This window comes from Schistocerca nitens, chromosome 9 (assembly GCF_023898315.1).
Source record: "Schistocerca nitens isolate TAMUIC-IGC-003100 chromosome 9, iqSchNite1.1, whole genome shotgun sequence".
In the NCBI taxonomy this organism is placed as follows: domain Eukaryota; kingdom Metazoa; phylum Arthropoda; class Insecta; order Orthoptera; family Acrididae; genus Schistocerca; species Schistocerca nitens.
Genome location: NC_064622.1, coordinates 275893031 through 275919893, shown reverse-complemented (window position 1 = coordinate 275919893; position 26863 = coordinate 275893031). Strand labels below are relative to the sequence as shown.

The following is a 26863-nucleotide window of genomic DNA, read 5'->3' as shown; positions in this document are numbered from 1 at the left end:
ATGTCCTTTCCAAATCCTGTATCATTTCAGTGACACTCTCTCCCCTATTTCGCGATAATACAATACGTGCTGCCCTTCTTTGAACTTTCATATCAATACAGATAACTGTATCTTTCATTTACAAGTACACACATCTTTCCATTTCACTGTCGTGCGGTTAAAGGCGCTGCAGTCTGGAACCGCAGGACCGCTACGGTCGCAGGTTCGAATCCTGCCTCGGGCATGGATGTTTGTGATGTCCTTAGGTTTAACTAGTTCTAAGTTCTAGGGGACTAATGACCTCAGCAGTTGAGTCCCATAGTGCTCAGAGCCATTTGAACCATTTGAACCATTTCACTGTTCACTGAAAGTGACACTCCTTGAAGTCTCGGAAACCGTGGCTTTCTCTTTCTGTAGCTGCTAAATGCAGAAGAAATTTAAAATTATTGGCACAGCCTGTGGCTCATGTTTTCTTTCGACAGCAGGGTCTACGTGTGAAAGTAATATTAATCCCTCAATATATTTTCCTAGCAACCAAACGCTACACGAGACTTCACCGTTATAATAAACAAATTGACTGAGAAAATGGAGAAAAATTAGCGTTTACTCCATGAGCCGTCTCAAGAGAGATTCGTCTGGCAACTGATCGAAATTTTCCCAGAAGGGCCGTATATAAGAAGTAGCAGCTAATCACAAAGGATGTAAAAGTCGTGCTTGGTTTTTGATGTATTAAAAGGAGTCTGAAATCCGTAAAGAAACTCTTCAAACAAATTGTAGTCGACGCGAAGCATCAGAAAGTACGTGCCAAGCACGCAGATACACTCGTAATAAGTTCCTTTCCAACGTGAACACGTCAGGTTATAGTCAGTTTCTCGTGTTATAGGATTTTCGATTGTACGCTTAAGATTTGGCTGCTGTAAACCATAAATATTACGTTACATTGAGATTTTATTATTATGTGTTGATATTAACAGGAGACGAAGTATTGCTTTAATTGCTTTTTCGTATTCTTACTGGAAAAATCACTGCCTCATTTAGTGACTGGGAAATATGGAAGTTACAGCATTAAAAATAAAAAGTTTTCTGTTTATATCACACTATTCTTCTGTTACTGGGCGCAGGTTAACCGCTTGGGGGCGCTAGCATCGCTTCAGCTGTCAAAATGTGGTATTTTTTTTAAATTCTATAGAGTTTCGGGGCAGTTTGTCGTTGACAGAGATTAAACAGTGACTTTCTTATTATGTAAGGTTATTAGACATTTGGTTAGTGAGTTGAAGCAGGAACAACGGAGATAATCTCATCGTCATTCCTCAGGACACAGTTACTGCCTACACACAGTGTGTTGCGATAGCAACGGGGGCCGGACATCGAAACAGTTGCCCAACTAATCTGTCGCTCTTATGCCCGTTTTCTGTTTCCTAGCCTCAAAAGTTTCGTTGAACAATGAAGTAATTTATGGTGCAATATATAACACCTTTCTTTTCTGAGGACACGAAAAATGGAACGTCACTGGATTAAATACATTAAGCTCGGAGGAATTAACGCGGGGAAACAAATTTCTCTTACCAACGTCGTCAGTCCACTCTCAAATCTACCTAGTTGCGTCAGTTTCTCTTGATATCGTGCGGTGCCGGCCTGAGTCACCAGAGACGAGAGGCTGAAAACTTCTGTTCTTATTTCCCACGAAGTTTCATCATAGCTCTTTGTGACCTGGTCGTAACACCCGCTTCGAAATGTGCATAGGAGGATGCCTCGCATTTGCCAATTCTCGTTTCCTTTCTGTTCCTTTCCTCTCATTTCGTGACCCCGCGCCGGGCTGTTGGCGGCAAGTCCTTTGTGCGTGTCGCTGCCTTATTTGCAGCAGAGGGAAATCTTCCTTTGGCCTGCGAAATTGGAGTGCGGCACCTCTTTGTCGTCGCTGGGAATATCTGCTCACGGCTAGTGCGTTTATTTTGCTAATTCCACGCTCCTCTTTCTGGCTACAGGCGGAGCCTGCCATGCTGTCAAATTCTCTTTATTAAGATGTGGCCCTGAGAAAAGCGTTTGCAGGGTGCGGGAGGGGGAATATCACAGACATCTAATAAAAAATGAAAGATCCACAAAAAAGACAGTTTTTACGATCGGCCAACAACTGATTATCACTCATTTCTGTACCGTTATTTATTAGCTGGTAACATGTTCAGGTTAACTGTGGAGTTACAAAAACTAGTTATACTATTTGGTATTTGAAGCCTCTTCCGAAAGGGCGCAGTCATTTAGTGTAACGTTACACAATGTAATTAAGAGTTCTGAAATTGCTTGCTTCCTCTGCGTGCACTGGGCCCAGTCACTGTGAAAATAATATTACTTTGTATAGATACCCACTGCACGTAAGTATGATAAGTGTACTGTCTCGTTAATGTGCTCATCGCTTACGTTCGACGTCAATGTGCAGTAACCACTCAGAGGCAGAAAGTGGCAGCACTAGCAGTGGAGGGTATATAAAGCGTGTCAAGGGACGCGGAAAACAGTGTAGCCGTTGCCGTAATCATGGAAAGGAGCGATGTGCCCGACATCTGAAAAGGGGCTTGATCATTGGCTGCCGTACGTAGGGTGGAAGCATTTCCGGAACGGCTAAGTCTGTAAACTGTTCACATTCCGCTGTGGTTGTGCATGGCAAAATCAAGCTATACAAAACAGGCGCCGAGGCAGCTGTGGCGCACCACGGGTGATACGAGGGTCACTCCAAAAGAAATGCACACTATTTTTGTAAATCCATCTTTTATTCTACATGTTTGAAAGTTTTACCGTGTGTAGATACATCCTTTTAGAACAATATTTTCATTTCTCCACATAATTTCCAACCCTCTCAATTGCCTTACGCCATCTCGGAACCAGCGCCTGTATACCCGCACGGCAAAATTCTGGACCAACCTGTGGGAGCCACTGTTTGGCAGCGAGCACAAGGGAGTCATCATCTTCAAACCTTGTTCCACGTAGAGAGTCTTTCAGTTTCCCAAAGAGATGATAGTCACAGGGAGCCAGGTCAGGGCTGTAAGGCTGGTGTTTCAGTGTTGTCCATCCGAGTTTTGTGATCGCTTTCATGGTTTTTTGACTGACATGTGGCCGTGCATTGTCGTGCAACAGCAGAACGTCCTGCTTTTGCCGATGTGGTCGAACACGACTCAGTCGAGCTTGAAGTTTCTTCAGTGTCGTCACATATGCATGATGTCCACAAGCAAGAGTCCTTCAGAATCGAAAAACACCGTAGCCATAACTTTTCCAGCAGAAGGTGTGGTTTTGAATTTTTTTTCTTGGGTGAATTTGCATGATGCCTCTCCACTGATTGCCTCTTCGTCTCTGGTGAAAAATGATGGACCCATGTTTCATCACCTGTCACAGTTCATCCAGGAAATTAATCTCCACCATTCTCGTACTGTTCCAAAAGTTGGCTGCATACCATTTTGCTTGTTTCTTTGTGAGTCACTGTCAACATACTGGGAACCCACCTGGCGCAAGCCTTTTTTAAAGCCAACACTTTCAGTATTCTGCCAACACTTCCTTCCCCTATCCCAACGTTGCGTGACAATTCGTTCACTGTGATGCGTCTGTCAGCAGTTACCAATTCGTTAACTCTCTGCACATTGTCTGGAGAGTGTGCAGTACGAGGCCTGCCGCTGCGAGGACAATTCTCAATATTGCCGTGCCCACTTTCATCACGTAACCTGCTTGCCCGCCGACTAACTGTTCTGCGATCGACAGCAGCATCTCCATACACCTTTTTCAACCTCTTGTGGATGTTTCCCACTGTCTCACTTTCACAGCACAGGAATTCTATGACAGCACGTTGCTTCTGACGAACGTCAAGTGTAGCAGCCATCTTGAAGACATTCTGCGATGGCGCCACTCACGGGAACAGGTTGAACTAAGTTTGAAAACGAGCGGGAAGGATGTATCTACACACTGTAAAACTTTCACACATGCAGAACGAAAACTGTATTTCTACAAAAATAGTGTGTATTTCTTTTGAAGTGACACTCGTAGATTGACGGACGGTTGCGGTGGTGCTTACAGGCGAATAGACGTGTAACTGTTGAGCAACGGACTGCCCAGATGAACCGTGCGGCAACCAACAGTGTCTCCCCAACGACCGTATGCGTACGTTGCTCCTAAGCAAGCGCTTGTTTCAAGCACCTTCTGACTGCCATTCATCAGCGACGAAGGATGCAATTTGCACGCCAATACCGCAACTCTGCGTCCACTGAGTTGCGGCAGGTGGCATTTTCAAATGAATCTCGTTTTATACTCCGTGAGACAGATGCCCGTTAGCGTGTACGGCGCGAAAAGTCTGAAAGCAAACACTCTGCAGCAATCATCGGAAGGGCCCAGGCCGCAAAAGGGTGAGTTATGGTCTGGGGGAATGTTTCGTGACATTCGCTGGGTGATCTCGTCATTCTGGAAGGCACAATGGACCTGTGCATCTATCCTTGGTGACCCGCCCATCGCTATATGCAGTTTGGTTTTCCTCAGCGTGGTGGCATCTACCAGCAGGAGAATGCAACGTGTCGTCCAGCTCGCAGTGTACATGCGGGGGTGCGAAGAGCAGCGTGATGAGTTTACCATACTCCCATGGCCACCAAAGTCCCCAGTCAAGAATTTGTGAGACGATCTTGATCGAGCTGTTCGCGCCATGGAACCTGATTTTATCTGTGTTTGCGACATTTGGTTGTCGCCTGAAATTGGCCTTAGAAGCTGAAAGCCGGTTCGTGACCAAATAAATATAATTTTGCAGAACATTAGCAAGTATTTCCCTATTTAATATCATCACATTTGTGTTGAAAAGGGGCGGAAGGCAAATACTTGTAAATTTAATATGTAATATTTTCGGTTTGTGTACATTTATGTGTATCAAAACAGCTGTGGAAGACAATACCAAATGTTCATGTTGATGCGTATCATCATCAGGCGAGCTGCGGGAATCTAACGGGTGATCAAAAATTCAGTATAAATTAGAAAACTGAATAAATCGCGAAATAATGTAGATAGAGAGGTACAAATTGACACACATGCTTGGATTGAAATGGGGTTTTATTAGAACCAAAAAAATACAAAAGTTCAAAAATGTCCGACAGATGGCGCTTCATCTGATCAGAATAGCAATAATTAGCATAACAAAGTAAGAAAAGCAAAGATGATGTTCTTCACAGGAAATGCTCAGTATGTCCACCATCATTCCTCAACAATAGCTGTAGTCGAGGAATAATGTTGTGAACTGCACTGTAAACCATGTCCGGAGTTATGGTGAGGCATTGGCGTCGGACGTTGTCTTTCAGCATCCCTAGAGATGTCGGTCGATCACGACACACTTGCGACTTCAGGTAACCCCAAAGCCAATAATCGCACGGACTGAGGTCTGGGGAGCTGGGAGGCCAAGCATGACGAAAGTGGCGGCTGAGCACACGATCTCACCAAACGACGCGCGCAAGAGATCTTTCACGTGTCTTGCAGTATGGTGTGGAGCGCCATCCTGCATAAACATCGTACGTTCCAGCAGGTGTTTATCAGCCAGGCTGAGGATGATGCGATTCTGTAACATATCGGCGTACCTCTCACCCGTCACGGTAGCAGTCTCTGACGTTTTGCTATCCAGCGCCATCTGTCGGACATGTGAACTTTTTTTTTGTTCTAATAAAACCCCATGTCATTCCAAGCATGTGTGTCAATTTTTACCCCTCTATCTACATTATTCCGTGGTTCATTACTTTTTCAAATTTATACTGACTTTTTGATCACCCGGTACATCCTCTGTTATTAGGACGAAATGACTAATCAGAAAGAAACGAAAGATCTCCTGTAATAGCAGATTGGTTGTCTTTTTAAATTGTGCAAAGGAAATTTTTCTCGGACTTACAGTCTGAATTCTATGACGCCTCAAACTTGGCACTCGTCAAAAAAGTGCTCGAAAAGGCAGGTTTCCTCTTACATTATTATTATTATGTCGGCAACATTTAAACTAAACTGCAACATTCATACACTAAATAATAGACATTTCCACAATTCTGGATGGTACAACGTATCGATGTTCGTTATTCAATGTAAACAGAATATGAGCTCAAAGTCTTCACGTTCGATGTCACTGAATTCTCCAGAAAGAACCTTTCTGCTGTTACTCTTTCTGCACTGACTACACAATGCTGCCTGTTTCGTTTCGTGACAGCGGGTTGCCAGTTCGGCATTACGCAAGGCGTCCGGATAGTTTTGATCTGTATAATTTCGTGGCTTTGCATTTACATTGATCTCATTCCACTGATAGAGTCGTTCATTCGATTTCAGTGCATTAATTTCAGTGCAAAAAAGATAGATGTATCCGTTGGGGGCACGTGCACCACCTAGTGAAGGAAGGTGTGTGAAATGAAAGTTCTGCTGTGGTACGTTATGTGCAGTGCCCGTATGTCGGGTCGTGTTGTGCAGACTAACTCGAGCGCTGGCAGCAGCGTGCCTTCTGGCTCTAGAGACGGTGCTTTGCTATTTCCAGCTCGCACCGCGTAAACAGCGCCTGTGTAAATACACCAGTGGCAGACTTGCTGGCGCGATGTGACGCGGTGCCGACTCTAGCGTTCGTTAGCGCCAAATGTTCTCACAGTGGCAGAGAAGACATTCTAAAAAGTAATAAATTAAGGGTGGCGCTTTCCCTCATTGTACTACCGTTTTTGAGAAGACTCTCACAAAGACGGACTAGGGGAGCCATTTTACTAGAGGAGCAATTTTGGGCCAGCGTGGATCTTCGACGACAGAGACGATTGGTAGAATGATCCTATGAGATCTTACTCGGGACTTTGACAGCGTCCTGTTGTATGGGCTTCTTTATAAACTCTGTAGTGAGGGACTGCTAAGCTTACTTGTAACAGTGGGCGTACATTCGCAGTACAAATCTAAAATATCGAATTCCTTCATAGAGTGATCCATGCAGGATGGCCCTAGTGATCGGTGAGAAGCTCTGCCTTGTACTGTGCGCCTGTTTCGCCAACTTTAAGATAAAAGACTCATATTCGAGAAGGCGATGATTCAGATCGCCGTCCGGATATTCCTATTACGGTTTTCCGTCATTTATTTGAAAAGAGCACAGTGTACTAGTTCTCAATCCGAACTAATGATATGTCTCTAATGATCTCGTCGTCGACGGGACGTTAAAATTCAAAACTTCGCCACGCATCAGCAAGTACATCTCCAAAAATGACATAACTATAAATCCCAGAATCCTATCCCCAGCTATAATTCAGCTCCGACTACAAGATGCTTACCGTGATCTGGAGAGGTGGACACGGTCTAGTGACTGCGACTTACTGGAGCCAAAATCAGCCACTCCTCTGGACCAAGAAACACCGTCAGGTAATTGAAGATGTACGACTGTTTGTCGTTCCATTTCAGTAGACCATGACAACAAAGTATCTCTGGCACTTGATTGGCGCTGACGTAGGAGGTCTGTACTCACACTTCGTCCACATGATGCTTCTAAATCCTTGACGCACTGTGTTTTCTTATTAATCTGGGCCGTAAGAACAAAGGACTGATTGTAGATTGCCTGGCTTTTGCAGATGATATGGCACTGATTGCTGATTCTCTTGAAATGGCAACAGTGCAGGTAAACTGCCTCAGAAAACCTACAACCGAAGTGGGTCTTCAAGTGTCGCTGGAGAAAACAGATTTCTTCACCAACATCAAAGAAGCTAACATAGAGATGTTACTAGACCAGGGAAACATCGAAAGGACTGAGAAATTTAAGTATTTCGGCGAATGGATTGAACCCAATTTATCTGAAAAAAGTCATTATCCATGAGAGTCAACAAGTTGTAACTAGCCTATGGACTGACTATGAACACTTACAACAAAAAATGAAGCTCTACACATCAGTCATATGACCAGAGGCCTCCATGAACCGGAGAGGTCTGATAGATAAATAGGAAGTCAGGAGAATCCTCAGGAAGATCCTAAGCTCGCTAGAATGAGGTGGGGAATTCAGAAGGCGACATAACTCGAAGCTCTACGAACATATCGAGAGGCTCTCTAACTGCGCAAGAAAAATAAGGGTAGCTTTCTATAGCCATGTTGAAAGATTGCCTTCAGACAGATTGACCAACCGTCTGTTCACCTTCTGGCAAAACAAGAAGGTTCGCACCACTTCACTGACAGAAATTGAAACGGACTTTAAAGAACTGAGTATAACTGATCTCCAGAGCAGACAGTCTGTGAGACGTACCCTGAAGGAAGACAGAGGATTTCAGGAAAAGCCCCGAAGGAAAGGTACCCCGTGGACAGAAGAAAGGAAGAAGTTACTTCGGCAGCGGATGCGACAGTACTGGCAAAGATCAAAGCCCAACAGTTGAACAAGCGTGGTCCAAAGTAGGCACATTCGAAACAAGAAGAAAAAGAAAGGTCATCACTGTCCGTTCATTGCCAATTCCAATTTTGCAGGCCCTGGATCTGGTCTGTGCCACAGCACCGAAGTTCATATCAAGCAACTACGACGACTTTAAAACAAGGTACTAGAGTGCATATGCCACGTACAAAGAAATTTTACAGCCCGCTTTCTCTACGATTAGGTAAGGAAGAGCAAGTATTAGACGATTCCAAAATACGCCCGGAAACTTGACAGTAAAGCCAGGACGGCCCATAATTCCATAATACACCCATCAAAAAAAGTTTTTATCACCTCGGTTCGGAGAGGTCCGGAACCTGTACAGAAAATTGGAATAGAGATAATATATATGAACATCATTTCCGCCCTTTTTTTTCTCATGAAAACCACACATTGCATATTGTACCACCATGCAGCGAGACCTTCAGAGGTGGTGGTCCGGATTGCTGTACATACCGGTACCTATAGTACCGAGTAGCACGTCCGCTTGCATTGATACATGCCTGTATTCGTCGTCGAATACTACCCATAAGTTCATCAAGGCACTGGTGGTCCAGATTGTCCCACTCCTCAACGGCGATTCGGCGTAGATCCCTCAGAGTGGTTGGTGGGTCACATCGTCCATAAACAGCCCTTTCCAATATATCCCAGGCATGTTCGATAGGATTCATGCTGGCCACTCTTGTCGAGCAGCGATGTCGTTGTCCTGAATGAAGTCATTCACAAGGTGTCCATGATGGGGCCGCGAACTGTCGTCCATGAAGACGAATGCCTCGCCAATACGCTGCCGATATGGTTACAGTATCGGTCGGAGGATGGCATTTACGTATCGTACAGCCATTACGGCGCCTTCCATGACCACCAGCGGCGTACGTCGGCCCCTCATATTGCTACCCCAAAACAGCAGCGAACCTCCACCTTCCTGCACTCGCTGCACAGTATGTCTAAGGCGTTCAGCCTGACCGGGTTGCCTCCAAACACGTCTCCGACGATTGTCTGGTTGAAGGCATATGCGACACTCATCGATGAAGAGAACGCCATGCTAATCCTGAGCGGTCCATTGGGCATGTTTTTAGATCCATCTGTACCGCGCTGTATGGTGTCGTGGTTGCAAACATGGACCTCGCCATGGACGTCGGGAGTGAAGTTGCGCATCATCCAGCCTCTTGCGCAACGTTTGAGTCGTAACGACGTCGTGTGGCTGCACGAAAAGCATAACTAAACATGGTGGCTGTGCTGTCAGGGTTCCTCCGACCCATAATCCGCAGGTACCGGTCATCCACTGCCATAGTAGCCATTGGGCGACCCGAGGGAGTCATGTCATCGACAGTTCCTGTCTCTCTGTATCTTCTCCATTTCCGAACAACATCGCTTTGGTACACTCCCAGACGCCTGGGCATTTCCCTTGTTGAGAGCCCTTCCCGGCACAAAGTAACAATGCGGACGCGATCGAACAGCGGTATTGACTGTCTAGACATGGTTGAACCACAGCCAACACGAGCTGTGTACCTCCTTTCTGGTGTAATGGCTGGAACTTATCGGCTATCGGACTCCCTCCGTCTAATAAGCGCTGCTCATGCATGGTTGTTTACATCTTTGGGCGAGTTTAGTGACATCTTTGAACTGTCAAAGGAACTGTGTCTGTGATACAGTATCCACAGTCAACGTCTATCTTCAAGAGTTCTGGGAACTGGGGCGATGCAAAACATATTTTGATGTTTGTACAACGCCCACACGGCGGAATGAAGAAACAGGCCGTTACAAAGCGACCTGTGGCCCTACTGGATATCTAGTAAGACGATGAGATGAATGCAGTCACGTCATTAAAAATCCACTACCCATCAAGATGATCAAAAAAGCAGACTGTCATTACTGCCACTATCAGACCATGTTCGAGGGTTTTTCAATAAATAATACCCCACAAAATTTAAACCGCCGTTAAAACTTTTTAATCGGTGTTGACAAATGGTTCAAATGGTTCTGAGCACTGTGGGACTTAACTTCTGAGGTCATCAGTCCCCTAGAACCTAGAACTACTTAAACCTGACTAACCTAAGGACATCACACACATCCATGCCCGAGGCAGGATTCGAACCTGCGGCCGTAGCGGTTGCGCGGTTCCAGACTGTAGCGCCTAAAACCTCACGGCCACACCGGCCGGCATGCAAGACTTGCTTCAGGAGAAATCTGGTAGTGTCTAAATAGGAACCGACATCAAGAAATGCGTCCCTAAAACGACGATTTGAACTCAAATCTAAATTGAAGTGAATATGATAATGGCTAAGCCTGATAAAAGAAGACGCAACGCGTCTGAAATGTGTTGCAGCGGAAAAATGTTGTTAGGGACAAATATTAGAACTTGAAAGTGTTAAACAGAGCCTTCTATCGACTGAGATCTTTCAGAGTTCTATCAAATTCTTGTCGCAGTATCAGATCTCCCATCTCATCTTCATCTACGTCCACTTCCATTTCTATGACCTTGTCGTCTAGTTTATCTCCCCTGTATAGATCCTGTATATACTCCTTCCACCTCCCTGCTCTCCATTCTTTGTTTGGGTCTGTTTTCCCATCTGAGCTCTTTATGTTCGTAGAGCTGCTTTTCTTTTCGCCAAAGGCTTTTTTTAATTTTCCTTTTGGCGGTATCGACGTCCACTAGCAAGTCCTGCTTAGCCATTTTGCACTTCTTGCCAGTATCATTTTTTAAAAGTTTGCATCCCCTTTCGCCTGCTTTATTTGGTGCATTTTTATATTTTCTCCTTTCATCATTTAAATTCAATGTATCTTGTGTTCTCCAAGGATTTTTATTAGACCTCGTCTGCTTACCTATTTGACCCTGTGCTGCCTTCACTATTTCATCTCCTACAGCTACCCATTCTTCTTCTGTATTCATTACCCTTATTGTAGCCAGCCGTTGTCTAATGCTCCTTCTGAAACTCTCAACAGACTGGTTCTTTCAACTTATTCAGGTCCCATCTCCTTTTTTCTACCTCCTTCCAATTTCTTAAGTTTCAATCTACAGTCCATAACCAACAAATTGTTGTCGGAGTCCACATCTGCCACTGGAATGTCTTATAATTTAAAATCCGGTGCGTAAATCTCTGTGTAGCTACACTACTGGCCATTAAAACTGCTACACCACAAAGATGACGTGCTACAGACGCGAAATTTAACCGACAGGAAGAAGATGCTGTGATATGCAAATGATTAGCTTTTCAGAGCATTCACACAAGGTTGGCGCCGGTGGCGACACCTACATCGTGCTGACATGAGGAAAGTTTCCAACCGGTTTCTCATACACAAACAGCAGTTGACCGGCGTTGCCTGGTGAAACGTTGTTGTGATGCCTCGTGTAAGGAGGAGAAATGCGTACCATCACGTTTCCGACTTTGATAAAGGTCGGATTGTAGCCTATCGCGATTGCGGTTTATCGTATCGCAACATTGCTGCTTGCGTTGGTCGAGATCCAATGACTGTTAGCAGAATATGGAATCGGTGGGTTCAGGAGGGTAATACGGAACGCCGTGCTGGATCCCAACGGCCCCGTATCACTAGCAGTCGAGATGACAGGCATCTTACCCGCATGACTGTAACGGATCGTGCAGCCACGTGTCGATCCCTGAGTCAACAGATGGGGACGTTTGCAAGACGACAACCATCTGCACGAACAGTTGGACGACGTTTGCAGCAGCATGGACTATCAGCTCGGAGACCATGGCTGCAGTTACCCTTGACGCTGCATCACAGACAGCAGCGCCTGCGATGGTGTACTCAACGACGAACCTGGGTGCACGAATGGCAAAACGTCATTTTTTCGGATGAATCCAGGTTCTGTTTACAGCATAACGATGGTCGCATCCGTGTGTGGCGACATCGCGGTATACGCACTTTGGAAGCGTGTATTCGTCATCGCCATACTGGCGTATCACCCGGCGTGATGGTATGGGGTGCCATTGGTTACACGTCTCGGTCACCTCTTGTTCGCATTGACGGCACTTTGAACAATGGACGTTACATTTCAGATGTGTTAACGACCCGTGGCTCTACCCTTCATTCGATCCCTGCGAAACCCTACATTTCAGCAGGATAATGCACGACCGCATGTTGCAGGTCCTGTACCGGCCTTTCCGGATACAGAAAATGTTCGACTGCTGCCCTGGCCAGCACATTCTCCAGATCTCTCACCAACTGAAAACGTCTGGTCAATGGTGGCCGAGCAACTGGCTCGTCACAATATGCCAGTCACTACTCTTGATAAACTGTGGTATCGTGTTTAAGCTGCATGGGCAGCTGTACCTGTACACACCATCCAAGCTCTGTTTGACTGAATGCCCAGGCGTATCAAGACCGTTATTACGGCCAGAGGTGGTTGTTCTGGGTACTGATTTCTCAGGATCTATGCACCCAAATTGCGTGAAAATGTAATCACATGTCAGTTGTAGTATAATATATTTGTCCAATGAATACCCGTTTATCATATGCATTTCTTCTTGGTGTAGAAATTTTAATGGCCAGTAGTGTATTATACGTATAGTCAGTCTGAAACCTTCCGGTGTCTCCAGGTCTCTTCCACTTATACAGCCTTCTTTTATGATTCTTAAACCAAGCATTAGCGATGATTAAATTATGCTCTGCGCAAAATTTTACCAGGTGGCTTTCTCTTTCATTCCTTTCCCAGAACTCGTGGTCACCTACTATTTTTACTTTTCAGTTCCCCATCACAATTAAATTTTCGTCTCCTTTATCAGAATAATTTCATGTGTGTCATCATACATTTCTTCAATCTCTTCATCACCTGCGGAGCTAGTAGGCATGTAAACTTGTACTGCTGTGATAGGCATGGGCTTAATGTCTATCTTGGCTACGATAATGCGTTCTCTATACTGCTCATAGTGGCCCAACCGCATTACTATTTTCTTATTCAGTATTAAGCCCACCAATGCATTACCCCTATTTGATTTTGTATTTATAACCCTGTATTCACCTGACCAGAAGTCCTGTTCCTCGTGCCACCGAACTTCAGCCATTCCCACTTTATCTAACTTCAACCTATCCATTTCCCTTTTTAAATTTTCTAACCTACCTGCCCGTTTAAGGGATGTAACATTACACGTATAACGCCAATTTTGTTCTTCTGATGATGACGTCCTCCTGAGTAGTCACCGCCCGGAGATCCAAAAGGGGGACTATTTTACGTCCGGAATATTTTACCCAAGAGTTTAACCATACAGCAGAGCTGCATGCCTTCTGGAAAAATTTTAGCTGTAGTTTCCCCGTGCTTTCAGCCGTTCGCAGTGCCAGTAGAGCAAGGCTGTTTTGGTTGATGTTACGAGGCCAGTTCAGTGAATTATCCAGATTGTTGCTCCTGCAACTAGGCTGCTGCCACTGTTCGTGAACCACACCTTCGTCTGACCTATCAATACCGAGATGCCCGTCCGCTGTGGTTTCACCTGCGGTACGGCTATCCGTATCGCTGAGGCGCGCAAGCCAACCCACCGACAGCAGGTTCTGTGGTTCATTGGGGACTACTACTACTACTACTATATTATTATTATTATTATTATTATTATTATTATTATTATTATTGTAAGTTACTATTTTTACCTACTCGTGACTGGAATGCACAGTGCTCTGGAGATGGTAGATGCGTTATTGATCTCTGCAAGGGCTAAATTGGCAACAAGCAACAATCACACGCACATGCTATTTTCGACGTGCGAGCAGCAGCCTAATGTCTGAATCATTCCTTTTTTCCTCCTTTTTATAGAAAAAAATCCGCTTCAGTTGCTAGTAATTTTCTAAATTTTTTCGGCGTCCGATTTCACTGAGTGACTGGGCCGACCGCCACACATTTATATTTTCATAATTATATGGCGGCATCTGAAAATGGAGCTTAAAGCTTCGAAACCGGTCGTGTAATAAATTTATAAATTACGAGCAACTGAAGCAGGTTTTTATTTTGTAAATATATTCCTTAATTCCAGATGTTCACCTGATCAAATATTTTTGCCTGCATTTATGCAATCACGAGAACTGCACAAAGCGACATGAAGACTATTCTAGGAGATTGCGTTGTTTGTGACCTTCACCCTGTGATCTGATTCCTATTTTTATTCTACATACGTCATAAATAATTTATGGTGTGAAATCAGTGAATTTCTTGAACGTTTCTCTTAAATATATAGGGAGCCTGGGAAGGGATGGTCTGTATTCTGGGATATGACAGGAACGTTCATTCGAAACAAAAGAGTCCAGTAAACATGGGCTCCAAGATGCATACCTTAAGAGCTAAGAGCACTTTCTCAGTAAAAGAGATGTGGTTCACAGTAGCGGAGATACTAAATGGTCGTAGCTCTTAAGGCGTGAACTATAGAGCAGCTTTTGACCAGACGTTTCTTGTTTCGAATTACCGTTCCTGTCATATCTCTTAATATTGGCTATTCCTCCTGGGACGCCCAGTATTTACAAGCACACATTGCAGTGCTTATTACGTTAGAGGTGTAACTGGTTAACGTTACGAGTTATCGTGGTGAATCTAATTTCATTCATCATAATCGATGTTTTTGGAAAGCCGTCGTCTGTGTCATTCAGGATTTAAATAAGGAATACTGCACCAGTCACCTTTTTTCATGCGTAGCACAACGCGTTTCAGTAATTTATGTCTTCCTGAACAATGAAGGGGGCACAATACCTTAAAACCATAAAGATAATTGCGGTACAGGACAGGCAGTAAGTACAACACACAGCCAGACATCACATAATATACCAATGTAAATGATTGCACTTCCAGATAGGAATATACTTGTATATGTGAAAAACTTCGTGCTAAGCTTGGGGAAAAAATGTAACTGGTGCAGTGATTTCTCATTTAAATCACTTGTGATGAGTTCCCGTGCATTGGACACAGGAATTGAACTATAAACATTTGACGGTATGCAACATGTAACAACTGATAATGACTTCCTAATGTTGCGGAAACGTTCCACAGAAAAATTCTAATCTTCACTTAGTTTTCTGTCGTAATTACTGAAACGTAAGAAACATATTAAGAATATGGTGGTCTATGTTGTATTAAAAAGGCGAGCATGACCGACCTCTACGCTCTAGTCAGTAGCATGTAAATTATGAAGTTCGATTGCAGCAGGTGGAAGTTCAGGCGAAGCGGAAGCCATGTTTCAGCGAAATGCCAGATTTGTTAATGACTAGAAAAAGGGTCTCAGATTTTCAGGGGACCTGTCATAAGTTTTATCTGATCACAACTATAATCTTATGAAAATTTTAAGGTCTTGTGTTTAGTGGTTCTCCACTGTAAAGTTATAAGGGGAATATTTAACGTGTGGTGATGTTCCTGGTACATTCATTTTTTTTACCGAGTTGTTTGTCTGTAGAGTTATTTTATCCATGTTCTCTTATTGTCTTATTACGCATTTGTTTATGTAATTAGGAACTTATCCTTGTGCGTGCTCATAAATGTGGGTCTGCACTCACTTTAGGTAGGAACCAAGGTTCCACCTCCGTTCTGACACACAAATCTTGTGTCTTTGTAGTTTTTCTAAGTCGTTTCAAGCAAATATCAAGCTAGTTACTTTGAAGAGGACATGGGCTATATTTGCTTCCACTGCATTGAAAAGGATACTTGCACGTTCACTAACGACACGGCGTAATAAAACGTTTACTAGGCAAAGGTTAGTAATTTACCAGTAGAAATGTTAGGGTGGATTACAGCATACTCGCCGGAAAGTTGAGTTTTTGTGAGGTTAATTACATACTATTGATTCTGTTTTCACGAAGGGAAAATTATAGCACTTTCTTGATCTAAGGCGCTACACACATACAATTTATAATTTAAAGAATATTTCATATGTGCACTTACTGTTTCTCTGGTCTTCTTGCCCGCATCTCGTGGTCGTGCGGTAGCGTTCTCGCTTCCCACGCCCGGGTTCCCGGGTTCGATTCCCGGCGGGGTCAGGGATTTTCTCTGCCTCGTGATGGCTGGGTGTTGTGTGCTGTCCTTCGGTTAGTCAGGTTTAAGTAGTTCTAAGTTCTAGGGGACTGATGACCATAGCTGTTAAGTCCCATAGTGCTCAGAGCCATTTGAACCATTTTTTCTGGTCTTCTTGCTGAACTAAGATGATTTATTGTTTAATCCTAAAGATTTATTTTTGTGTCGCAACTGTACTTCTTAGTAACTACGGTAACCGTGTGTAAAATTCTACATAATATATCTGGTCGAAGTTGTGTTGGATAACGAATCATGTGGATGATGCGTCAGCCGTCTAAATATATAATGTGGATGGCAGAGAGAAAAGCTTGTTTTTTCTTTTGTCAAATACACTATGTGATCAAAAGTATCCGGACACCCACAAAAACATACGTTTTTAATATTAGGTGCATTGTGCTGCCACCTACTGCCAAGTACTCCATATCAGCGACCTCAGTAGTCATTAGACGTGAGAGAGCAGAATGGGGCTCTCCACGGAACTCAGGGACTTCGAACGTGGTCAGGTGATTGGGTGTCCCTTGTGTCATACGCCTGTACGCGAGATTTCCACATTCCTAAACATCCCTAGGGCCACTGTTTCCGATGTGATACTGAAGTGGAAACGTTCTACTGCAAGTACTATAACAGTTAGGCGGGAGGTGAGAAAACTGGGATTTCATGGTCGAGCAGCTGCTCATAAGCCACTCATCACGCCGATAAATGCCAAACGATGCCTCGCTGGGTATAAGGAGCGTAAACATTGGACGACTGAACAGTGGAAAAACGTTGTGTGGAGTGACGAACAACTGTACACAATGTGGCGAACAGATGGTAGGGTGTGGGTATGACGAATGCCCGGTTAACGTCATCTGCCAGCGTGTTTAGTGTCAACAGTAAAACTCGGTGGTGGTGGTGGTGTTATGGTTGTGGTCGTGTTTTTCATGGAGGGGGCTTTTGCATGGCACTATCACAGTAGAGACCTACATTGATGTTTTAAGCACCTTCTTGCTTCCCACTGTTGAAGAGCAATTCCGGGATGGCGATTGCATCTTTCAACACGATAAAGCGCCTGTTCATAATGCACGGCCTGTGGCTGAGTGGTTACTTGGCAATAACATCCCTGTAATGGACTGGCCTGCACAGAGTCCTGAACTGAATCCTGTAGAAGACCTTTGGGATGTTTTGGAACGCCGACTTCGTGCAGGGCCTCACCGACCGACATCGATACCTCCGTGGAGCACTCCGTGAAGAATGGGCTGCCATTCCCGAAGAAACCTTTCTGCACCTGATTGAACGTATGCCTGCGAGAGTGGAAGCTGTCATCAAGGCCAACACAGTAAATTCCAGCGTTACCGATGGAGGGCGCCGCGAACTTCTAAGTTTTTCCAGCCAGGTGTCCGGGTACTTTTGATCACATAGTGTATCAAAATGGAAATAAAAGGACACGAGAGATCTCTCTTGTGCTTAAGATATCATTTATTATGAAACGAAGGGAATTATTTGCTACGAAAACTAAAATTATGATTGTTTGTAACACTCGTAATAAATTTGTAAGAAATTGTTAAATGGTATCCATGACCTTGGTGGTACATGATGATCACAAATGCAACTGGAAAAAAAATTCCTTTGTCTGCCTCGTCTTATTTTAACTATGGCGTATCGTTTAGACAAAAGGTGCTCGCTTAGTTAAAATAATTAGAAAGGAATTTTAGATTAAAATATGTATACCCTTAGATGGATAGAAACAAAGGTTCTGTAACTAGTGAAATTTTCCCCGCTGAATTTTCCTATCCGCGTTCCGTTCCACTTAGAGACTACTGCGAAAGTTTGGAATTATAGGCCTTGAAAGGGAATTATTCGAGTGTGTGTATGTGAAACTCGTCTAGTGTGAACACTAAGGTTTAGTAAACATGTAAGATTAAGAATACCAACATACGTCTAATTTGTACAGAAATGACATCATCTACATCATGAAAGAACGCGTTTGTGTAATATTGAAAAATTTTGTTAGAGAACGAACTATTTTTGTCTCTTGCTTTCGTTGCAGGTTTTTCTCTGAAAAACGCGCATTGAAAGCTGACTTAAACTGGTAAAATCGACTATTTGAAGATCAATCCGGAAATCACAGTGTGCAAAGTTACTGAAACCGTGAACGGTTTTTATTGCCCTCCCCATCATATTTTAGAGACTGTTTTAGGTTTTCTGTCGTTTCACATTCGACAAAATCCAGTGTTTTACGTACCAGAACAGATTCTGGTAGAAGATATTAAGGTATGAGTATCTCAATTGCCAGTTTGCGTTCATACTTATTCTCATGTGGATTCCTTGATGCAAAAATGGCTCTGATCACTATGGGACTTAACAAAAATGGTTCAAATGGCTCTGAGCACTATGGGACTTAACATCCGAGGTCACCAGTTCCCTAGAACTTAGAACTACTTAAACCTAACTAACCTAAGTACATCACACACACCCATGCCCAAGGCAGGATTCGAACCTGCGACCGTAGCGGTCGCGCGGTTTCAGACTGAAGCGCCTAGAACCGCTCGGCCACACCGGCCCACGGATTCATTGGATTTTGTACCATGTTACCCATTGGGTTTGGCAAGCGGGAAGCTAGAGGTTACTGCATTTCACCCTCTTGAGATGAAATACCATGGTATGGTTTTTTTAATTAAAATAAATTCTTCGATTAACTGATGTAAATAAAATATGCACCTACTATTTCGCTTTTAAATATTGTATTTTTCCGTTGTTTCAGTTCCCTGCGACCGAACTGCACGTTGGAGGAACAAGACATACTAGCACGAGTTGTATGAGATAGCTTCGTCCGTAAAGGATTTGACAGTGTATGGAAGGAAGGTAAGAGAGAGAGAGAGAGGTATACACATTTTTCTCGCATAAACTAACATACACCAAACTTCAGAGAAACTTAACTGGCTGCAGCCATTCCTGGAGACCCATGCGATGGACTGTCTGCCGTAGTAACTACAGACATTTTCGTCATATAAAAAGATTTATTATCAATGCCGCAAAAATACAATACTTCCCATTTGCCAAATACTATCACTTACGCCTCCATAAAGTCTTCGAGTGAGCAAAGACCCCTTTTTCCTACTTAGACGATAATATAAATAGTCCTTCATATCATTGAGCCATGTCTGGTGCTGCTTCAGCACCAGTCTACGACAGCACACAGGAAATGATCATCATCCGTAAAACGTTTAGCAAGCAGATATTGAAAAAAATAAAATAGCACGAAAGCTCCACGTCGACATTGCACGGAACATAGTAACATGTCTCTCCGTTGAATCACGTATGACTATCCGTTCACCCATTGTGAAACAGTAGCTCTGGCCGAACTCGTTTCACATTTTCTACAGACTACGACAATAATATCCTGAAACGCCCGGGACGTGTTATTTTCCTACTGCAAAAACAGAGTACACCGCCTGTGACGTCGCTTCCACTACTGCAGCGTTTTACTCCTTCCACTGTCGGGTCAGAGGTGCTGATTGCTCTAGTCACGCCTCTACTTATTACTGTACACAGAAAGCGAAAGGCAGTCAGCCTCAAAACAGCTGCGCATGTTATGTGCACAAACTTACCTTACTTCACGAATGACACATGAACAAATGATGCAAAAATTACTTACCAACTCTGTATTCAGAGTATTGATGAAAAAGAAACATTTCCATCGTAGTAGACTTTTTAAACAATTATTTGTGAATGAATGACTATGCAAGGTTACTTGACGTAGTGATGCAATACGTACTCTTTTTGCGGTATTCTGTGTTGCAGTCGAAAAGAATTTTCTCAGATTGGCAACCGCGTTTCATATTTTCATTAAAAGTTGCCTGCTATCCAAAATTTCCCTGTGAAACTTCCAATCGAAGCAGGCCAATTTCGGCTTTTTCTCGTCACTTCCATCAGCGGAGAACTCCAACCAGAAATAAAAAATTTTGCGGATGTGTGTATCTTGTTTAGAATTTCGTTGTGCATTCTGCTGTGCTGAAACTTTAGTACAGAGATTTATTATAAAAACCGCAAACATCAACGATTAAGCTTACTCTTAAATGCCTGCATGTCATTAGAATTTGATCAAGAGAAATGAGTATCGGATATATTACGAGGGTAATTTCAAAATTAAGGTCTCCTATTTTTTTATAAGTACAGAACTCTGTTTGTGTGGCAGTTGGTCACACTGTTATGAAGAGTGCTTCACGCGCTGTGTGTAAACATGCGCACGCCGCGCTGAGGCGCTCAGTCTTGGCTTGGCATCCGTTGAGAATGGAGCTACCGTTGGATGTTACCGCCAAGTGCGAATTGCGCGCAGTTATTCGGTTGTTGAACGCAAAGGGCACTGCGCCGATTGAGATCCATCGCCAACTGACGGAAGTGTGTGGTGAGTCGTGCATGGATGTCAAAACTGTTAAGTGGTGTAGAGAGTTTGCAGCTGGTCGGACCGAAATTCACGACGAACAAAGGAGCGGGAGAACGTCAGTTTCTGAGGAGACAGTGTTGAAGGTTAACCAAAGCATGCGTGAAGATCGGCGGATCACCCTGGATGATCTCTGCACGTTGGTTCCTGAGGTTTCCCAAAGCACCGCTCACAAGAAGTGTAACGGAAACATTGAACTTCCGGAAGGTGTGCGCAAGATGGGTGTCACGCATGCTGACTGAGGACCACATGCGGCAACGAGTTGATGCTTCCCGCGCATCCCGTTACCGCCTTGCAGCCGAACAGGACATCTTTCTGGGCTCACTTGTCACGGGTAACGAAATCTGGGCATACCACTTTACACCTGAGACCAAGCAACAATCACGCGAGTGGCGGCATCCTTCTTCGCGAAAGCCGCGGAAAAACAAACGAACACAGTGTGCCGGTAAAGTCATGACAACCGTTTTTTGGGATCGGAAAGGTGTATTGTTGGTCGACTTTATGTCCACTGGGACCACAATTAACGCTGACACGTACTGTGAGACTCTGAAAAAACTCAAACGGACAATTCAGAACCGGAGAAGAGGAATGTTGATCAAGGGCGTACACATTTTCCATGACAACGCTCGCCCACACATCGCTCGGCAAACCGTTGCTCTCCTGCAACAGTTTCAGTGGAACATAATCACCCACCCACCCTATAGTCCTGACTTGGCGCCCAGTAACTATCACCTGTTCCCTAAGTTAAAAGAACATTTGGCCGGCAAGCGACGACGAGGTGAAAGAATAGGTTCATAACTTTCTGAACAGCATGGCGGCGAGCTGGTATGACATGGGCATACAAAAACTGCCACAGCGTCTACAAAAATGCATCGACATGAATGGTGATTATGTCGAAAGATAGCTAAATGTTCAGGCTGTAAACTGATGTAAACCATTGTAGAAATATTCAGGTCTATGTACTTATAAAAAAAAATAGGAGACCTTACTTTTGGGATTACCCTCGTACGTAACGCTCGGTCTGAGTATCTCCGGAAGCCATGGACGTTTCTGAAACAAATATGATTATTTTTTTGTGTGGTACGAAAACCATGTCATTACATAGCTAGAGTATTTGTCGTGAGAAAGATTGTTGGCGTGCCGTATATTCTAGAATTAGTGCAACCTTTACCCATTATATGAAACGTATATTCGAAGAAGTACATCCTTTGGCTTTTACTGGAACGTCGCCTATCAGTATTTTGCGAGAGCTTCTTCTCGATGAGCAGCTTTAGTCTAAATTTTACTCTCCATTCTTCCAGACATACGTGTGAACTTAGACAGTTTTGAACCACTTAGTGAGCTCTTCGTTGTTGCCTACATTCCTTCGTTTACAGCTGCTGCGTAAACAGTAGTGACTGTTTTCATCCCACGAACCCCTGCGTTCTGGTAGCTTTTCTTGCACTTTTGCTACCATAAAAAGGTCGCACTAATACAAGTGTAGAGAAAAATCTTTGAGTCACATCGTTAAAATTTCGACTGTAATATTGTTGCGGCATTTAAATGTTGTAGGCACACAAAAAGGTTTTGCTTGTAGATGCGAGTTCCTAAGTGCTCTTATTTAACGGAAAACAAGTTTGTGTGCACTTCGCTACTTCTCCGTACGCCGTATGTCAGGTGTATCTGTTGGGATGTTTCTGTATTGTTTCCAAGTTCCGTGTTCTGGATGATAACTGTTTTTGAAGGATGGTAATGATTGATATAAGGTCCGTTCACGTCTTATCCATCGCCCTTTGCTGTATTTTTACAGTGGAACAGAGGGGTGGGGGAGGTTGAAGTTTCATGTCTAGTCGACGTCGACATCATTATAGATGGTGCAGTAGCTCAGTTGAAGTGGATGGGTGAAGGGAACTTCGTAACATTCGCCCAGAACAGACATGTTATAGTATATCTAATTCAGAATATGAATGTGAAACTCAGCGAAAACATATTTACAGATGTTAACAATCTTTTCAGTCTTTATGTAGGTGATATGGACATTTTATTTAATCTTTCACAAACAGGCTAGATGCCCCTAGAGGCATTGCAGTTTGGACGCGCTGGGAAGTGGTCCATTGTCAAGTGCTGCCTGACCCCTCTCAAAATTCACAATGCTTATTTTCGAAGGTAACTTTTCAAGCAACAGTATTCCCCAAAAGCTCAAAACCATGCTCTGCGATCAAAAGACATTTTTGTAAGTCAGAAAATCGTCACGTTATGAAAATTCTGCTTCGACGGCTCTGATGAACACCGTTTGAACCGCGGCCTGCGCCTACCGGCTTAGCTCAAAACGAGCACCCCAACTATCGGAGCACACAGTCCAGACAGTTGCCTGAAACACCAGGTCCTCCGCCTGCTACAGGCTTGATTCGCCTTGCGTTACGCTTAATCTCAGCGATGGTGTCAAAGCGTGATTACAATCAAGGACCGAACCACAACGCTACTTAAAGTAAGAGTCGACTACAAACTCAACATATATTTTGCTTCATAGAGACCTGCGAATACTTTTACGACAGGGCTTACGCATGTAATGAATTTGGAAGCACCGAAATGAGTGGCAAAAGTGCTGTTACTATAGAGAAACATTAGTGAACGATCCGCCGGTTAACATTTTCCGATAAGGGAAAAAAGAAGAAAACAAAGAAATCATGAATCATACATGAATATAGAAATCAAGCATTAAAATTAGGCCGGGTGAGAGATTCTGTATAGTGATAAAACAAGACCTGTAGAACGTTTGAGCCGCGCGGGATTAGCCGAGCGGTCTTGGACTGTGCGGCTGGTCCCGGCGGAGGTTCGAGTCCTCCCTCGGCACACCTCCCTCGGTGTGTGTGTTTGTCCTTAGGATAATTTAGGTTAAGTAGTGTGTAAGCTTAGGGACTGATTACCTTAGCAGTTAAGTCCCATAAGATTTCACACACGTTTGAACGTTTTTTTTAGAACGTTTGAGATTACCTTAGAGGCGGCTTAGAGGCGTCTGTACTCTGGAAACGGTAGTAATTGCTATTTACCGTCGTGATTCTGTAGTGACTAATTGTCGCGCCCAGCGAAGCAACAAGATTCTAAGCGGTTTTTCTTCACTGAACCGGTAGCCTTCCATGAACTTCTGACGCCTATGGCAACATGGCGTCTAAGCTGTAGTAGGTCCATGTGGCCTGGAGGCTGACTGTACTATCCGCGGAAGAGAGTTGTTGCCTCAACAAGTTTAATCAATAAAATGAGAGCGACCGCTAATTTTGGATGCTATTTAAAACCTTTGGCAGTCAAAGAAAATAAACATTAAACGAAGGTATCGTCAGGCATGTCCCAGGGAACTGATAGGACCCTCTTGGTTTCAGTATATTACGATGGTGCACAAGTTCATAGAGTTTTTGTTTTGCATGTTGGTATTCCGTTTGCTATGAGTTTATTTGTCGATTGCCATTTTTTATTTGTAAAAATAAATGTAAATGTCGTGTGACTAGGGCCTCCCATCGGGTAGACCGTTAGCCTGGTGCAAGTCTTTCGATTTGACGCCACTTCGGCGACTTGCGCGTCGATGGGGATGAAATGATGATGAAGAACACACAACACCCAGTCATCACGAGGCAGAGAAAATCCCTGACCCCGCCGGGAATCGAACCCGGGACCCCGTGCGCGGGAAGCGAGAACGCTACCGCAAGACCACGAGCTGCGGACTTTTTATTTGTAGTGCCCTGTTGCTATTTGAATTAACATATTTTCATCTGGAGATAGTGAGTGGAGCTGTGGACGCTAGAAAATGGAGTGCCAAGTGGAGAAATCTGAGTATTTCCGACGTATTCTTCTGTTAGAGTTCAGTAGAGGGGTGACAGCAGCGAAGGCAGCCAGAAAACATTTGCGTCGTGTATGGGGATAACGCCGTTGGACAGAGCACGGCAAGAAAATAGTTTTCTCGTTGTAAGGAAGGTCGTTTTAACATTAGTGACTCTCCATGTTAAGGAAGACCTTCGGGGTTTGGTGAAGATCGTTTAAGGCATTAATCCAGTATGTTCAAATGTGTGTGAAATCTTATGGGACTTAACTGCTAAGGTCATCAGTCCCTCAGCTTACACACTACTTAACCTAAATTATTCTAAGGACAAACACACACACACCCATGCCCAAGGGAGGACTCGAACCTCCGCCAGAACTAGCCGCACAGTCCATGACTGCAGCGCCTTAGACCGAATCCACTATGATGGACGCACTGTACTTGAGAACTGGCAAATGTGATGAACTGTTGTCATTCCTCCATCGTACGACATTTGCTTGCAACGAGGAAGGTTTAAAAATCGGGTCTATGGGTACCACATGCTCTAGGTTAAAATAACAGAACTCAGTGGATAGCCGTGTGTGCATCTCTGCTTGGCTCACGAACAACACCGATCATTCTTATGCTGTTTCGTTACTAATGGCGAGAAATTATCTCTTCATGCTACCATAACGAAAAGAAAGGAATAGTTGCGTATGAAGACCTTCACGCTTCGACAAAAGATAATGTTATGCGTCTAATGGAACAGCGACGGTGTGATGTACTAAGAATTACTTCACCTAAGTGTAACCGTCACTGCTGACATTTATATTGTCAGAAACAAACACGTCTTGCAGATGCAGTCCAAGAACAACGACCAGGAAGACTTAAGGGCTACTCCACGATAACGCCCGCCTGCATTCTGATAGACGAAAAACACTGTGCAGGAGTTGGGAGCACACGGGTCCGTGGCTGCTAAATGACGTAATTTAATCTGAAGTGATGGGAAACAGCTGAACAACACCCACTTTATCACCTGCTCTTGCGCCCTCAGATTTTCATCTTTTCCGCTTTCTATCGAACAACCTTCACGGTTCTTACTTTCCGTATGAAAATGCGCTTCGAACATGGCTCGACGGCTTATTCGCCTCAGAACACTGTGATTTTTACAGTTACGGAATCTAAAAGTTACGCCAGCGTTGGCAGATTGTTGTAAATGGTAACGAGAGTCTATTATTGATGGCTATAAACTATCTTTTGTGTGTATCTATTGTGTTTATTCAACTTTCGGGAAGACGCTATGAATTTGCGCACAAACCCACTACAAAAACGACCTGACGTGTAGGAAGAGCAGCGTTTTGCGAATCTTTGTTGATGACGCTGTAGTGTACAGTGTAGTGCTGTCTTTAAGTAACTGCAGGATGGTACAGGATAATTTGGATAGAAATTCTTTTTAGTGTGATGAATGACTGTTCACCCCAGATGTGGAAAAATGTGAATTAATTTGGATCATTAGGGAAAACAGAACTTAAATATTCGAATACAGAATTAGTGGTGTTTAGCTTGACAGTGTCACTTCGATTAAATATCTGGGCGAAAATATATAAGTGATGCGAAATGGAACAGGCACATACGACGGGTAATAGGGTAACTGAATGGTCAACGTGGTTTAATTGGAAGAACTCTAAGAAAATGTAGCACATCTATAAAGGAGTAATCGTACGGAACACGTATGCAGTCCATTGTTGAGTACTACTCGAGTGATTGGCATCCCCACCAGATGGATTTAAAGGAAGACAACGAAGTAGTTCAGAGGCGAGCTGCTAAATTTGTTAGCGGTAGGTTATGTGAACTTCAGTGGGAATCTCAGGAAAGAAGACGACGTTAATTTCGCGAAAGACTATTGAGAAAGTTCAGAGCAATAGCTTTTACGACACACTGCAGAGCGCATGAAATATATTCGCATTTGCGAATATGGACAGCCATCAGCTGTATAATGTATTGACTACAATGAAAATTTGCACCGGACCTGGACTCGAACCCGGATTCCTGCTTGTCGCGAGGGGTTGCCTTACTATTAGGCTATCCGAGAACGACTCGAGACCAGACCCAAACATTCATATGTCGTCAACCATGTGTCTACAACCTGCACTCGTACATTCAGTATGTATATTCTGTTCAGCGGCGACATTTTTTGATTAATTAATTGCAATTATCTTTCCCGACGTCGGCGGATAAATACGGTGTTGCAGTGCCTATATAATTTGTGCGTTCATGTCCGAATGAACTCTTCATCGTACT

The 26863-nt window shown here is 43.9% G+C and overlaps 1 long non-coding RNA gene across 1 annotated transcript in view; it reads left to right on the top strand.

Annotated features, from left to right (window-relative positions):
• Positions 1-26863, top strand: part of LOC126203165 (uncharacterized) — a 480838-nt gene that overhangs the window by 163039 nt on the left and 290936 nt on the right. The window contains exon 3 of the long non-coding RNA XR_007540232.1: positions 19114-19214. This is a non-coding gene — a long non-coding RNA (uncharacterized LOC126203165). The remainder of the gene's footprint in view (positions 1-19113; positions 19215-26863) is intronic.